The sequence below is a fragment of the Pseudopodoces humilis genome, chromosome 2, assembly GCF_049639895.1.
Source record: "Pseudopodoces humilis isolate 2021_Gansu_Grassland_sample_001 chromosome 2, ASM4963989v1, whole genome shotgun sequence".
NCBI lineage: Eukaryota > Metazoa > Chordata > Aves > Passeriformes > Paridae > Pseudopodoces > Pseudopodoces humilis.
Window position 1 is genome coordinate 55,771,727 of NC_142201.1, and position 17,684 is coordinate 55,789,410.

Genomic DNA, 17,684 nt, shown 5'->3' on the forward strand with positions numbered 1-17,684 from the left:
TCACTTTAGCAATTTCTTTCATGGAAAAGGGATTCTGTGTGACTGCAAAATGTGTCCATGAGATAATACTTTTCCCAAGTAATTTGAAGTTTAGACATCCAGGCTGTATTTGTCAGAACACTCATTGGGACTGACAAAGCAGAGCAGGCAGGTGGCCACTGTTTTGGGACCAAAATCATGATGCTATATGTGACATACCTGCTGTGAATAGTCTCTAGAACATTCTTGCTCCCAGACTGTGCTCAGAAACTCTTTCAAAAAGTGGGAATCAGGATTGCCTAAAATCATGCCAGGCAAAGTCTGAGTAAACTACACCGGTGGTTTTACCTGAAAGTGATTTTGTGCATTACCTACCTCGTTAGCACATATCAATCCCCTGCATGGACACCTATCCCTGCGTGAAAATTCCTGTCTTTTTCTACTCTAATTAAAGGAGTAAAGACGACCAGCCAGGTTTACTTGCCTATATTTTAGAGGGCTGAATCCAGAAGAGGTAAATATAATTCCTATAGATACTTAGTGTGTTCAAAACATTTTCTTCAGATCTTATTTTATACTTATGACAAAATATCCACATAGGACCTCAAAAAGGAGAAGAAAAATCTTTTAGACAAACTGATGTGAAAACCTCTTCAGTATACTCTGTCTTGGGTCAACCAGGAAACCTAGAATAAAATCAATTAATTTGTAGTAAGAGAAAACAAATGAGGGAAAACTCTTATATAATAATTTTATTTATTGAATAAGGACAGCATTTAAAAAAAGTCTAGAATATGGATCATGTTAGTAAATGTACTGTAAATATTATTTCAGTGCTTTAAAAAGATATACACTTAAGTAATCAGACCTTGAACAATGTTCTGTCCTAGAACTTTAGGTGTTTTAAAAGTTATTGGTAAGAGGTCTGCCCAAATCATTTTCTACATGCTCAATGTAACTCAACCTTTTTGTAATACTGCAGGACCCTTGTTCAGTGTTTTCTAATAAGCTTTGGAAAATTCTTAAGTATAAAGTGCAAAACAGTAAAAGGGAAATACAGCATTGTAAATAGGAAAAGAAAAGATAAATTTAGAACATGAACACATGTCTTTACACTAGGAAGGTGTTAAAATCTAGGTGATATGACAAGACATAGTAAACAAACCAGGAAAATTAGAAAACTTGGGCAGAATTAATATATTTCAAAAAAGATAAATGAACGAGTAGAATAAATTACCAGTAAAGGCAATTGAAACAAAGATTATAAATAAAATATGAAATATAAAGTATAAATGAGATTGGAAGACTTAGATTTATTTCCTAAGAAAGAGGAAAGTGAATGATCACACAAGGAAAAGAGGCAAAAGTGGGAAGGTGAGACTAATACGTTAGAAATGAAAGGTTGCAATTGTATTCAATAATTTACTTTTCATGCTTCATTGAAGTAATTATTAAAGATAATTTATAATGTGTAATTAAGAAAAAGTAGTCAAGATGATTTTTTTCCCCCTGGCAATTTGGAAAGACCCCTTGACAAAATGGAAAATCGTCAAGGAGAGCAGCAGCACAAATAAAGACCATTATGTATAAGCTAAGCATGTGGTACTTTATCCGGAAAAGTTACAATGTAAATATTTAAAGAGAACAGATGAATGTGAGGACTCCCAACGTAAAATAAAAGAGGAATAATAAATACCCTGCAAGTTTGAAAGGTCAAAAGTCTCTCAGACACAGATTAAATTTTCATGGTGTTTTTGCTAGAAATATGACTGTGTTCCCTTAACAGAACCATGACCCCAATTAATTTGTGTTCTAAATAGGGGAAAAGCAACTCAGAACAGGCTTTTTATTGCTGCAAAATAAAAATAAGTATGCTAAAAATCTTCCATGCACAACAGACAATTTATAAATCTTTATGAATATAGACTTTTTCCTCAATTCTTTTTTGCACATTCAATGTCATAATCTTTAGGATTAAAAAGATTTGCTGTGAAGCACCTGCAAATGTCCAGTAGAAAACCATACTAATTTAAAAAAAAATTATTTGGTAGTTAAAGAGAACAATAGCACTATAAAAGGATATGCAGCATCATTTCAAAGAAGTGAAAACAGGGATCTATCACTGGAATAACCTGACTTTAGTGGGATGTGCCTCTATATAAAGATACTTTTGTTCCTAATCCTGGTAGTGTTAGTGCCTTGGGCAATACGTGGCAGAAGACAAAGAAGTTCACTATTGCAGTCAGTGCCACAATACTAAGACATCAAAAACACTAACCTCAGCCAAATCTTTTAAAGTTGATGTTTTTTAGCTCACTGTTTTGGCTTTCTCAAGGGCATATCCCTTTCAATGTTAATTTATTTGCAGTCTTTTATCTCCATAGGAAGAATCAATGCCATTTAATACTCAAACCTCCTGGAGGGGAAACAGCAGAAGCTGGGTTAGGTAAAGTCCAGAATGAACTTTCAATCAGCATAGCATGAAAATATACAAAGACCCTGAATTAATTTCTGCCTCCTCACAACTGGTTGCCCACAGCCTGAAGATTACTTTTCTCTGGCAATATTTTCCTCAAAAGAAATGTGTAACAGCCCAGTGTCTTCCCTGCTCCTGCACAGTCCTGTGTTTACCAGCCATTTCAGTCTGACAGAAAGGAGTTACAGGGTAGCCCTCTTGTAAATGTGAGCAAGCCAGTACAGATCACTGGGCTTAGTTACCAAGGCAGGGGCACAGCAGAGATTCCTTTACTGCAGCTGTACCCTATTTCTAGCCCTGTGGTTTGAATGGAAGCCTATCACATACAGCAGGGATTGCAGCAGGAAATGGTGAAACTAGAGTTTGCAGGTGACATTCCAGAACTGGAAGCGATCTGGTGTAGCAGCATCTAGTCACTCATGTTTTGCCATAGGTGTTCATTATCACATATATATAATGATTCAAATAATCGGAAGCAAGTTAAATGGAAATATTTCTAAATTCATGGAATGGAATGGAAATATTTCTAAATTCAACCTAGTGAGACTATTTTGTCAAGGCTCCCTTTACAAATTGTGTAGGGGAACAGTTTGATAAGGCTGATTACAAGCATCTAAAATTAGGTTTTTATTCTGAATCAACTACAGAAGAAATCACTATTAAATGGATGTAAACAAAATCTACACATGCCACTTTTGATAATGCAAAAGGTAGACTTTGTGAATACTTTACACAGTCTCCTCCTTAAGTCTCATAATTTGGATATCTTGGCTATAGCTTTGGATTTTATTTACTCTGTTGTGGAGCATTATTTATTGAAGGGGAGAAGTCATTGTGCTGTTGAATTCCTTGGAAATAATTTTCAATTTTAAACACTTCGCCAATAAAGGCTTTTCAGGCCAGCAGGTTTTGGTAGTGGAGGGCTACAGGGATGGCTTCTATGAGAAGATGCTGGAAGCTTTCTCCTACATCCAACAAAGCCAGGGCCAGCTGGCTCCAGAACAGACCCACTAATGGCCAAGGCCGAGCCCATCAGCCATGGTGGTGGCACCTCAGAGACAAGACACTTCTGACAACAGACTGTGGGTGGAAAAAACTGCAGAAAACCAGCCAGAGAATATGTGAGATGAGCAGCCCTGCAGACAGCCAGGCCAGTTGCCCCTTCTGGAGGGGGAGGAGGTGCTCCAGGGGCTGGAGCTGAGATTCTCCTGCAGTCCATGGTGCAGACCATGGTGAGTCAGGATGTGCCCCTGCAGCCCATGGAGCTCAACTGGAGCAGAGATCTACCTGCAGCCCATGGAGGACCCCACACTGAAGGAATCACTGGCTGTGAATTCACTGGCTGTGAATCTGTGGGAAGCCTGTGCTGGAGCAGGTTCCTGGCAGGATCTGTGGGCTCATGGAGAGAGGAGCCCACTCTGGAGCACATTTGCTGGCAGGGTTTGTGACTGCATGGGGGACCCACTGGACCAGCTTGTTCCTTCAGAGCTGTGCCCTGGAAGGGGTCAGTGATAGGGCAGTTTGTGAAGATCTGCAGCCCACAGGAGGGGCTCAGATTGGAGAAGTTAATGGAGTACTGTCTCCTGTGGGAGGGACCCCACACTGGAGCAGAGGAAGGATATGTGGAGTCCTACCCCCAAGGAGGAAGAGGCAGCAGGGGAACTGTGATGAACTGTCTTAGAATGAACTGCTGAAAAGTGTCCAGTGACTGTGTTAAAGGGTTTTGCATTGTCTGTAATAAGAGCTTTGGTAACTATATAGTTAACTCTATAGTTATATAGAGTTAATAACGCTATAGAGATTGTCTAGCACAAAAAAAAAAAAAAAAAAAAAAAAAAGAAAAAAAAGAAAAAAGTGAAATAAAAAATGCTATTGTAGTATGAGGAAATTCTGATTATTATAGAGGTGTGCCTTAGGATAAGATGTTACATACCATTCTATTTCCATATACTATCAATAAAAGGAAATCTAGCTGATTAGCTCATATGTAAATGTTTACATCTTACCACTTGAAGCAAATCCAGAAGTCTACCCAGTGTGGTATAAGGGAGGCCTGTTTGCAGATCCCTGTCTCTGACTGTTACAGGCTCATCCAGTGTTTATAAATTCAGTCTTACCGCTTTTGAGATAAGACCTTTGTTTCATTCCTGGCTGGGAAACCCACCAAGATCTGTGTAGTTTTGATGAACGTATTTACATTGGCTGAAAGGTGTGTTGTGGGAGAGTCTCTACTCTCTATGCTAATAGCACTCTTGTCATGCTCACTAATCCTTTGTTTCATTGTACCAGAAGTCTTTCCTATGCAAATCATGTCACAGGGGCACTTTAACATGTAAATCACAATCTGCCTCACATGTGAAGAACTGATGGATTTTAAATTCCTTGTCTCTGGGGAAATAATGAATAGTACTTATTTAACATAGACCACTAAACTAGGTGCATCTCCAGTACTTGGTAGCAGTCTGTACCAAGTCTAATATAGGGGTCATAGTTTTGAGAACACAAAAGAGAATGACCAAAAAGCAATGGTAAATGTATTTATTTTTGACTTTTCATCAGCAGTAATTCTGATAAAACATTTAGTGGTCTAGGATTTCTGCTGAGAATATGGTACTGTTTTCACTGTGGAGTGAATGCTTACTCCTAGGGGAAAATGTTGCTGAATATTTATTTGTAACTGAATCAAAAACATTTCACATTAAAAAATGGAAAATAGAAAATTTGTCAAGTCAGAAGAGAACGGATTCAACAAAAGACAATATAGTATGCACAAAATCAGAGGCAGAAAAAGTTAGAAGAGATAAATTTGTGAAATTTAAACATGTAGGAATTATCAATTCTGAATAATATGTAACCTGGTGTATAAAAGGAAAAATATATGGCCCAAATTTTTTTGGTGAAAATCTAAGTGAACATCAGGAGCAGATGGGGGTTTATGAGGGAAAAAAACCACCTGATACTAAAACTGGTATCAAAAGATAAAATGCTGAGGACTGTACTTCTCAGAGAAAGGTCACAGATCCTATGATATATGTGACCATATCAATATGAATGTATTATCCTGGAAAAGAGATTTTTTTCCTTTACCATAAAAATAGAAGGTTTATTTAAATTTAAGTCAAAAACTGAAATTTAACCTACAGATTTAACACATGATAAAGTATTTGCATGCTTTGTTCAGCCATTTTCTCTGTCTGCAGTGTGGTCTACTCTTTTTAATAGTTAATAATTCATTTCTACCTAAATTTGTAAGTCATTCTGCATTCCATATCATTACACTAAAGAATGACACGTGAATGGGGTTTGTTTTAGAAAGATTAGGGGTCTCGATGATTTTGGTTGGTAGATAACATAGTTAGGCCTACTGGGTTTATCATTACAGAGAATATATCTAGGTACATTTTATGGTGCAAAATTGTAAGTTAACTTTTTTTAGTACTTAAAATGGAAAGATTTCCTTTTAAAAAAATGCACACCAAAATCAACAATGTGACTTTTCTGAAATTTTCCTTTTATCTAAAGACAAAAGTGTGGTGCAGTGCTGTTTAGGAGATCAGAAATTTACAAGTGGAAAGAATCTGACATACCATGCTTGGAAGGCTAGAAGAATTAAAAGTATTTAACAGGTTCTGAGAAGGATTATGCTCAAACCATCTGAGAAGGAAAAAAGTCCATGTAAAATTAAAATCCAAATAATTTTTGGAATTATATATATATATATATATGTGTGTGTGTGTGTGTGTGTGTGTGTGTATATACAAATAATTTTACCATTTTCCCCTGTGACACCTTTCCACCCAAAATATGGAAAAAGTCTCTCTCATGTGTTAGTGATTTGTAACCAAACCCACAATACTTCATTTTCAGATCTTTAATTCTTCAGACTAAGAAAACATAATGAAATTTTTTCAGAAATACTTTGAGGAATGAGAACCAGCTCACTGAATGTAAGTGTAGAATATGAAGGACTACATCCAAGTCAGTCATATCCCTTTATGAAGAGAAACAAGCATTTGCAGGGCATGAATCATCTGTTTCTAAAATAGGTCAAAAGATTTGTGTCTTCAAATGCCCATTTTTCTTCTTTGACTAAAAATGGAATTTCAGTTGAATGACTCATAGGTGTCTAAAATGAGGTGAAAAGTAATTTACCCATTACTATTTTAATGAAATTATTAATTTGAAAAACACTTTTATAAAGATGAAGTTGCATTATCATCTCTCACTTGCCGTACAAATATGTTCAAGTATATCAAACATTTTTCTGTTGGGCTACAGTTACAGCATATTTTAAAATTACCATTTGAAACAATAAAATTTCAAATTATTAGGTTGGATAAATTATTGTATTAAGAATTCTCTAAAGTCCTCTCTCGTACAAAGGCTTTTTCCCATATTTGGCTACAAAACAAATGTAGAACTTGCATATTTCTCTCTCACACAGCACTCTTTCTGAAATTGCTTGGACTTGCACAGACAGTTGACAGATTAGTCCTGTTTCTTTGCTTTTATAGGAAACATGTTTGAGATTTTTACCTCCTCCTTTTCTCCATGTAGCAGCTTTACATAGATGAGTAAACAAAATCCTCAAAGACCACTTTTTCTGCTGTGGTCTAGTGGCAACAGGGGACATATTTATCTCAGCTAACTTAGGTCACCACTGCAATTTTCTGTAGCTCAATTAGTTGCTATAGCCTTCTTTTGTAATCAGCAGTGAGAAATAGGTGTTTTAAGACAATATTAAATTAAATATTAAATTCCTGTAGATGAATCAGTCCTGAGAAGTACCTTCTTCTCATTCATTGGCAAGAAAGTTAATATGCCAATCTCAGATAGAAGGCAACCGTACATTTCTCACCAAAAATGATCCAAGGAGCAAACTTTTGAACAGGAATTAGTGCTATCTAGGTTCTTGGCTCTGTATTCCAGTGGGGTGTCTCCTGCCAGAGAGACAGAACACGTACATGACTGAGTAGGAGCTGGGCAATGTCAATAAGTCTTGGGGGCCAGGACTTGTTTTCTTACTTTAACTTACACATTAATGAGTACTGAGTAGATTGTCTGCATTTAGTCAAAAGAATCCCACCTAAGGTCTTTCCTTGTATTTATAGTATCCTGGACAACAAGGCAATGTCAAATTTACTTAGTTTCCTGGAGGAAAAAAAAAATCAATTCACTCTGTTCAGCCTGTAGGGAATTTTTTTGTGTGCGATATTCTTAATTCATAAAGCACAACTTGCACTACTACTATCCTAGATGAAGCCTAACTGAAAATATGGCATCTATAAGAAACAGACCTTTATTTGCCTCAGTAATTGCAAGGATGGGATAAACCAGAAAGAAATGTAAGACTGAAGTGAAAACAAGACATTTAGTGGCATGGAATGGTTGTTGTATGTGTGATGTGTGATCAGGAAATAACTTGGAAAAATAACTGTTAGGGTACAAATAAATTCATAGCAGCCAAGTGTTGGCTGCTCCTGGCATGACATTTTCCCCTCTCTTTAACATACCAGTTCATACAGAGCTGTGATTAAGTATTAAAATGCATAGCATCTTCAAATAAACAGCTCGAGGACAAGTGCGGCATCCAGTGGAAATTTAAGCTTTGGTGGTGATACAGTAGTTAGAAATGTTAGAGACTCATACCTTAGTACATTACATTGCTGTAGATAGTAATCTTAAATTTGTTTTTCTCTTTAATGTGCCATCCAACTCTTGTGATGTATGTCAATTTCTTAATTAACATTTTTATAGTACTTTTCTGGTGCCGACCAATTCTGTGTAGTTAGATGCTTCTTAAAAGCACAATTAGATGATTTTATGCCCTTTTCCCTAACATTTATGTCAAAGTTATAAAGTTAGTTAATCACTGTTTTCCTACAATTATTTAGTGGTTTTTCCTTTTGCTGCAAAACAAAGCTGCAAAGGATTTGATAATCCCTCTGAGAAAGGTATTTTTTGCCTTGCATTAGAATTCTTCAGAGTTTGACTTTATTAGGATACTTGTTTCATGTTAAATCCATTATGCTTTTTTAAAGTAACTTGAAAAGCTGCCTATGTGCATTTTCAATTTTCTTGCAGAAATATTCACACTCCTATGTATCCAAAATGAGAGTGAAAAATACAGTGGTGAATTATCATTCCATTCTCTTATAGGCAAATCCTAACTGCTTGCAGAGGAACCTAAAAGAAATACTGTGGCTTTAGAAACCATTTAAAGAATCTTTTGTAGGTCAGTTGTGGTGTATGAAAAGGTGGTGACAGTACAGAGAAGTGACCTTTATTTATGATCTTTAATTGCTCTTGATATTTTCAAAATAAGTTTCACAGTTCCAGTGATCTGGTGGAAGGTTTTTTTATTTTGTTTTGTTTTGCTTTGTTTGCTAGTGTTTGAAGGTTTAGACAATATAAGGTCAATAAGGGACTTGTTCTGACTCTGTACCCCTTCCTTCATTTCTGCTGATATGAGCAGTATTGAGACTTCTGCCCTTTGTAGTAAATAGAGTTGGGTTTTTAAGAGCACTGTATAGCATGCTCAAAATTTTTGAGGCTGTTTTTCATGCTTACATCTTTAAAAAGTATATGCTGTGTATTCTTCAGAAGACACAAAGAGGGCAAAGAAAATGCCATCCAAATAAATGCATGCCAAAGTATATTTACAAGATCCTTCAAAAACATGCTCTAGTTTTTTTTAATCTCTTCTTTACATTAATTGTCTTTGTGTCTGTTTATATACACAAATGAGCTGTTAAGGAAAAGAAACATGTAAGAAGAGAAGTTTGTTTCTGTTGTCACAGTTTGATGTCTATTCATCAGTCCATAAAGCTTTGTCTAATTTTCAGTTTATTTTTTAGGTTTCTAGAAATCATTGTACAATAAGAATATATGTGTTTGTACAAATTTATTTATCTGTGTATATTTTAGTAAGGGGATTATTTTGCCTGGGCCAGCTGGAGGACACCTGCTCATCGACATGAAAACATCTCTGCACCTCTTTGCTGCCAGCATGGGGTTAGAGTGTATTGCTGTGAATATAAGCTCCTTAATTTATTTGTATTTGCCAGGTCTCAAATGATTCAATAACAGTATCACCTTATGTAGCTTGGAACAACTGTACCATTTTGGGTGAACAAAGTGCTATTGCATTAATAAAAACAGCAAAAGTGCTGTTCATTTTATTTTAACAAATGAGGAATTTAAAATCCATCAGATTGTCATGTGTGAGACAATAATGTGATTTACATATTAAAATGCCCCTGTGGGTGGATTATCATAGAAAAGATCATTACATAGTAAGGCTGTTTTTCCCCTTCATCAAAATCTCTTTTAAAATGTCTCTTAGAGAAACAAGTGAAGTGAAAACTGTCTTGATTATATATCTCATTTCATTTCACTTGTCTTTAAAAATCAGAGAAGTTGAAAGCACAATGAAATAGAAAAAAAAAGCCAAAAAACCTTAAGAAATAGGAGTAAAAATCCTTGTCAGACCGAAAACAGTTATGGAAAGAGGAGGGAAAAGGTGGAGCAGAGGAAGAGAGGAATATATTCTGAGTTTATCAATACATGACTTGAGTTTGCACAAGCAGAATAGGCCTAAAAAAATTATGTCAAAACCCAAATGGGAATGATTGTTCCAAGATCAGCTACTGTCATGTGTACAAGGTCAACATGCAAGAACTTATTTATTCTACAAAAAAATTAATTCTATGAGAGCATTTTTCTTTTCTGCTTTTCTATTAAGAGTACAAGAACAATAAAATTGTGTGGGTAGACAAAAGAGGACTAAAGTGTGTAGACTGTAGTCTACGTACAGCATGTAGACTGTAGTCTACATATAAACTATATAGCATGCATAAGACTTTGATTGAAAGGAGTTTTTAGTGTAGCAATCAGTCATGCATGTCAGATTTTGTACTCTCATAATTCCAGAATGACTGCTTTTGCTTGACACATAAATGCTAACACTGACAGTTCTTGGAGTTAGAATTTCCAGCTGTAAAACATATCCACATATATGGATGTCTGAATGCAGATTTACCCCTTGGACCTCCATAGAACTGATACTACAAAAGCATCTAGACAAGTGTCCACCCATTTCTTCTAGGCAAAAGAAGAGAATAATTTGTAAATTAGGCTATGAAGACCTAAATTTCCTCACAGATTTATTTTGTGGTAAAACTGAACACACTGATGATTTTTGATTGTCAATATGGCTGCAATGTTTTGTTTGGTGTGGGGTTTTTTGTGGTCCTCTGTTGCTGTTCTTTTCCTTTCACAGAACACACTATAGTACCTTTTCTGTGATTTACATCCACTTCCTCTGATGAAGCAATGCAATGATGATTTGTAGCATGAAGCTTGAATAGTTTCCTAAACTGTAGCCTGTGGACTTGCAGAAAAGTCTTGCCTTTTCTATATAGGTTGCTGATGATGACATAATCCAGCCCTCTTGTTTTTCTTTTCTCCTTATAAATAATACTAAAAGGGGAAAAAAAAAAATCAGATTTGAGATAACAATTTCCTAACATTATGGTCAGATGAAAATGATGGCTACTGTGTCTAATCATTAGTTAGTTGTTAGTGGTCAATGTGAACAGAGGGTGGTCCATGAGACAGATTCAATGTTTAAACACATTCTAAAAAGAAGTTTCTGGAAACCTTATCTTTTAAAAATTAAATTGAAACTGACAAAATGTCTCTGCGCTGGCGGACACAAATTCCTAAAGCCTCTAGCTGCTGATATAGAGATTTTTTTGAGATTGTATACTCTTGGTGTAAGTTTAATAAAAACATTCTGGTTTTGTATAATCAATCTTTTTGTCTGTGTGTTTGCTCTGATCCAAAACCTATTAAAGTCAATTAGAGTGACTGTGTAAATGAAATGATGCAATGATAATGTAGGAGTCGTTGTGCTGTGACTTGCATTAAGCTCTAAGCCAACTTCTTGTAACTCAGCTATTTCCATAAACCTCAGCAGATTTGGACTGACCAAGTGATCATTCAGTTAATGAAAATGTCATACTCTGTCTCTTGATAAACCTCTCTGTGAAATGGTTTCTAATAGTACAGAGGATTTTCCATGTCTTTGCCTCTAAAATTCCTTTTGTTTGCTGATTGTTAGTGGTCTATATCAAGTAGCACTGATATTCTTTGACTTGTTATCAAATGAAAACTATACTTAATATTAAAAATTATTATTTATATAATATTGATGACATAGGAAATGAATAAATATTCATTATACTGCTTTGGCTTAGTACAGATAAACTCTGTATAATACATGCTTAGGAAAAAAATGGGGTTTTTTTGACTCCCATTTTAATGAAAATAATACTTAATTTAAATTGGCTGTTCCTATGTTTTTTTTTGTTTTGAAATCAGACATTTCCTCTCAGGCAAAAACATGATATATACATGTATGAAGAAATAAAAAATAGCAGAAGATAAGAAGAAAGTGATTTATGAAGATTGACGTCAATTAATTTGCTAAAAGACTGCAAAGATGTGTGACAAGATCACTGCTACCATCACAGCATTTCTAGGCTTTTAAAAATATTTGGGGTTTGTTTGTTTGTTTTTATTTTTTCCAGTGTGGTACAGTCAAATGTTTTTCTGTTTGTTCAGCATTGATTTCAACATGAAATCAAAGTGTTAAGAAGGTAGAAGAGTAAATGGCAAAACTGGAACACAGAAGATTGATAGAGCAATAGAAAAAGTGATAGGAAGTACTAGAAAGAAGGCTGTTTTCATTTGTTTTTAGGAAACATACTGAAAGAAATTCTGTTATTTGGTTTCCCCTTAGTTTATTCTATAGCTATTCTTTAGTGACCAAGAAAGGAGCAAAAACCAAAAAGCAGAAAGCAGTATTGTTATCTTGGTGTGTTAGTGAGGACTGAAGGTCCCTAAAAGGTAAGAATGAGAAATAAGATGCCAAATAAATTAAGAAATGCATTTTTAAAAATATACCCACAGCTTTTCTCTCCATTCACTATCCATCAGAACAATAATGCAGTAGTGTTAAGAGTTATGTAAATGCATGCACCCGTCCCACTGTAACAGCACTTCGTATTGGTGCTCCAGCTGTCCTGTAAACTTGCCTGAACATGTGTCCTTGTAGTTAGCAGCCCTAGTCCAACACCATCCTTTTTATTTGTTTCATCCAATTTTTCTGGGTTTTCTTTCCACAGCAGTTTTACTCCTGTCATGTAATTTTCTAAAATGGGTGTTATTGTCACAACTGTGATTTTTTTTTCTGAAAGCAAAATGGCTTTGATTGCCTTCCATGAAAGTGAAGTTATCCCTAAGCTTCATAAACTCAGAAACTGAAAATCATTATGTTTTCAAATCTTTCTGTGATCTTAAGCCTAACTACAGTTCACTTCAACCTGGTTAGGGCTTCTAATTCAATGCTCTTCAGATGGAAAGATCAAAAGTCTTGCAAGCCATGCAAGTCCCGTGTCACATACTTCAGATAAGGAAAAGATAAAGATTTGGTCTGACCTATATGCTACCCAGTGGAGCCAACACACTTGGTCTCCAAAGTGACTTCTTCCATTCCGAAAGGTTTAGGCCGCTTGTTTTGAATATAATTTTTAATGAGTTTCGTCTCTTTAACAAGGATTATTTCTCTTTAACTCTGAAATCAATCTTCAGTTAGATGTGTGTTTCTTAGGTAGTTTTATCTAAGTGAGAAATGCCATTGCTCAGGAAGAATTTGACTCAGAGCATGTATCTCCCCTAAAAAATCGATATTGCCCTGAATAAGATTCCTCATAATTTCCCTGTCAGGAGCTTTTCTCTCAGTATTATAGTTGCCACAGGAAAAAATTTCCTCAGATTTATCAACCAGAGGCAGAATGCTAAGGAGCACGTTGCAGCACCTTAGAGTCCTATTCCTTGTCAATGGAAAGTGAAAGTTTAGTCTCTTTAGAATATTTTTATAAATTACATTTAAGAGATTCTAAGGTACCATTGAAAGTACTGCAAAAAATATTAGAACAAGACAGTAAGCTATATATTTCTTTCAGTAATAACCCTGATATCCCACTGGGTAAGACAGAGTGCTACTAGCAGAACTTCTGCCTTTGTTATGACAGACCAACTTCTGCTTGTCTAGTACTGCTGGTGTGCTAATACTAAGGGGAGTCACTCATTCATTCCTTTAATAAACATCCTGTCTAAGCACGAAAGACTAGGGCCACAGTACATAATCTATATTATTTAAATTTACCTTTATAATTTTACTTACATTTGCCTGTTATCCAGAAAACTAATGAAAAAGAAGACACAAGCAAAATATGCCAAAGCTTCAAAATTTGAGTCAGGACATTTTTTGGCAATGTAGCAATTTGGACTAATTATTGTACAGTGCCACAGGCATTCTCGTCAAAGGCATGATGAAATTCTTTCCTTCCACGTTCCCATTAATTTGCTTTTACCTCTGCGTAGTTTCTGCTAATGTCACTGTGACTCTGTTTTAACTGAATCTGAAAAAAACCAAACCTGACCCACACCACCTTAGGAGAAATTCTTGAAGTTTTTCTGCAAAACTCTTCAAAATTTTCAGTGTATGCAGAGAATATATGGTTGGAACTGCAACATCTTTGAAAGTGACTATTGCCTTCACTGAGATAGGATTCATTTTTGTGGAGGGAGTTAGGTATATTCCCACCTGCATATCTCTTACTTTAGGAGCACAGGGGGGTCCTGGGAGAGCAAAGAAGAAGCATTCTATACATCTAACAGCTCCAATTGTTTTTTATTTATGTGGGGTACTCAGACAACCATAGAATACCAGGTTGAAAGTCCCACCAAGGATCATCTAGTCCAAGTCTTCTTGGCAAAAGTGTGGTCCAAACAAGATGACCCAGTACCCTGTCCAGTTGAATCTTAAAAGTTTCCAGTGTTGGGGAATCCACCATTTCCAGTAAGAGTTAATTCCAATAGCTGACTGTACTTATTGAGAATAATTTTCCTCTTGTGTTCAATTGGAATCTCCCCAGGAGGAACTTGTACCCATACAAGTACCTTTTCCATTTGACTCCTTGTAAAAAGAGACTCACCATCTGAAGATATTTTTTATGCTTGTTCTCATCTTGAGAGGCAGCTAAGGAATGTTTGTTACTGTTTTGATTGTCCTGGTTTGTTCCCCAGTTTCTTGCAATGGGGTTGGACCCCTCCCTGGCATCTGTTTGAAGCCCACCCCACCAAGATGGCCAGCCCTGCTACCACAGGCTCCCTTGCCATCCATCGTAAGATAGGTAAAAATGCAACACTATTGTTTCTTCTTTTTGGCATGGAAGCCAAGTTTAATTTGCCCCTCTATAATATTTGTCATGTATAGAAGAAAACATATAACGATTAAGTTAGCATGCTCAAATAGAGAAGAGAGGAGCAGAAAAAAAAGAAAGAATATATATATACCTAAAAAATATCTCCCCTGAGTTCATATATTTTTAAGCATCACACTTAGTAATAAAATAAGGATTTTCATTTTACTTGCCTCCTAATCAGCTATCAGAAGAAACTCCCAGAAGCTTTTGTGTTGACATTCAAAGGCTTCGTAGGCTGCTAAAGCTGCACATACTTCTATAGAAGACAGGAATTATATGCCTTACAAGCCAAGATTTTGCTGGTGCCAACTGGGGCAAGCTGTACAGTTGCTGTGTGAGATATCTGTAATAAAATTTTACTCACCTAGGGGGACAGCTGAACCACAGGTTTCCATCCTTCTTCTGTTGCTGTTGCTGTGTGTGTGATCTCTAGTGCATCATTTTTTCTGTTGACATAAACATAGCTTACTAAAGAAGTATCTTCAGTAAATATTTTAGAGCAGGCTAATACAGTTTCTATCTCAGTGTTTCTTTAGAATTGAATTCCAAGGCTTCTGAGTGACACCAAAGAAAACAAAACCATTTTGTTTCAGTGAATGAAATAAATGAAATACACTAATTCATATGAAACTCAAATAGTGGCAACCGAGGTTTCCTCTCACCTCACACCCTCCTTAATTTTCTTTTGAGGGAAGACTTCACAGCAGCAATTTTAGATGTGCAGCTGAAGCACAAGGGTAATTTCATTTGACTGTTGAAATAAAACAGCACTGACACATACTTGGGTGGAAAAGCATTGAGGGAGACTGTAGCCATACTGAGGCTATCTAACTTACAATCTAGAATTCATCTGCCAACAAACAAGCAAACAGAAGTTCTTGATTTGCTGCACTGTGCTTAAAATCAAAGCCTTTCTTGGATTTTATGGATTGAATCTCTTACATCATTGGAAGCCAGTTTTAATATACCAAAATGGCCTCTGAACTGTAAAGAGATGGAAGATAAGATGCAATTTGTGACAGCTAAATAACTTGCACAATTTCTCAGCTATCCAAGAAAATCTACACAGACACATATCTTGAACAGTTTTTACTTTTAGGCATTCTAAAGATAGATGGAATGATAATGACTTACATGTATCACCACACTTTTCATACAGAAAGATTAAAAATGTATGTCATAAAATGTACATATAAAGTATCCTGACAAAGGGCAGACACATGGTAACATCTGTGTTATAAATTCAGTAAATGCTAAACTCTGAACACCACTACAAAAAATGTATAAAGGAGAGTAGAGATTATTGTATCTAATTGAAAAACTGCTGCAGTGAATCTGGTTTAATTACTCTGAAATTTTTTGCTCTATTCCACCCAGGTTCTGATACAGCCCTCACACAGGAAAAATGTGAGTATATCCCTGCAGATCATTAATTGATATGACTAGCATTTGTCACATCTTATTCTCACTCCTTTCTTTCAAGTGGAAAATTATCTGAAGATTTTTGACCTAGGAAAATGCATATACTTGTATAATTCATGCCTGAGATGCCATGGATATTTGTGACTGAAAATAAGATCAAGCAAACTCTTACTGGATTTGAAATGGCAGCCGCTGAAATTCACGTTAATGATATCAGTATCTGGGAATTCTTCTGTGCTGTGAGAGGGGACCACAGACAGTTCTATTGTAAATATATACACAATAAACATATTGTATTCCAGACTAGAGCTGCTATTTTGCTTGCTGGTTGGTTTGGCTTTGTGTTTGTTTTTTGTGTGTGTGTGTGTTGTTTCCAAGTACTGTTTCCTTATTTACAGTAGCATAGGAGTTTCACTGTGCAATAATGTACTAAGATTCATTGATATTTACTTCAGAGGAATATATGAAGTATGGATAATCACAGTAGTTAGCAGAATTCAGGAATGCTATGAATTGTCAGTATAACAGAATAATAATAAAAAAGAGAATAGAATTACTGTATATCACCATTTTTTATTATTTTTTTAAGTTTATGTTGTGCTGTCTTTTATAGATCTAAGAATTTTCTAAGAGACTTTCGTATTTAACTATGTTGACTTAAATTGTTTTCATGAGTAACTAAAAAAAAACAATTTACTGGCTTAGAATGGTTAATTGTAAAATTTTTCTTACTGCCAACAGAACATTTTATTTTTTACATCATCTTTAGTTTGTAGTTGGATATTTCTGACTGTGAGGAATATATCATGAAAAGTGAAACTAATTATTACCTTTTCTCCCATAACATGGTAATTTGAGAAGCTGGTGATGAAGCACTGAAAAAGAAAATGAGAAATTGAAGAGGGCTGCTGGAGGATACAAAGAGATATCAGGCAGGTCTGGAAAGAAAGCCTTGAAAAATAGATTTTATGAGATAAACGGAGTAACATGAGAAGAAAAAGATCTCATTAATCTCTCATGTTTTTCTCTCTTTACAGATTGAGCACTAAAACAGAAATAATGTGGCTGTTTTGAGACCAGCAGTTTTGTTGCAAATAGAAGTCTGAGGAAACAGTTCAGTGAGCACCAGAGTGTTATAGGGATAAGGATGCAGATTCTCCCTTAGCTCAGCCTTTCAAACCATTCCAGCCTACTATGATTGTTCTTGAAAGGATAAGAGAGACAGGACTCCCAGACCCATAAATCATTTAGGAAAGTTTGTTATATTAAATTTAAAAAGGAGGAAAAAAACCCCCCCCAGTCCCTCTGTTGCAGTAATTCTGCTCCATTGTTGATATACTTGCTGTATTCTAGCTTTAGGATGAGTCGTGCATGCTATTTTGAATTTGACCATTTGATGGAATGTACTGTAGGGAGGATTTTCCTTTGAGTTTAAAAAAAAATACAAAAATTACAGAATTTTTCATTACTTT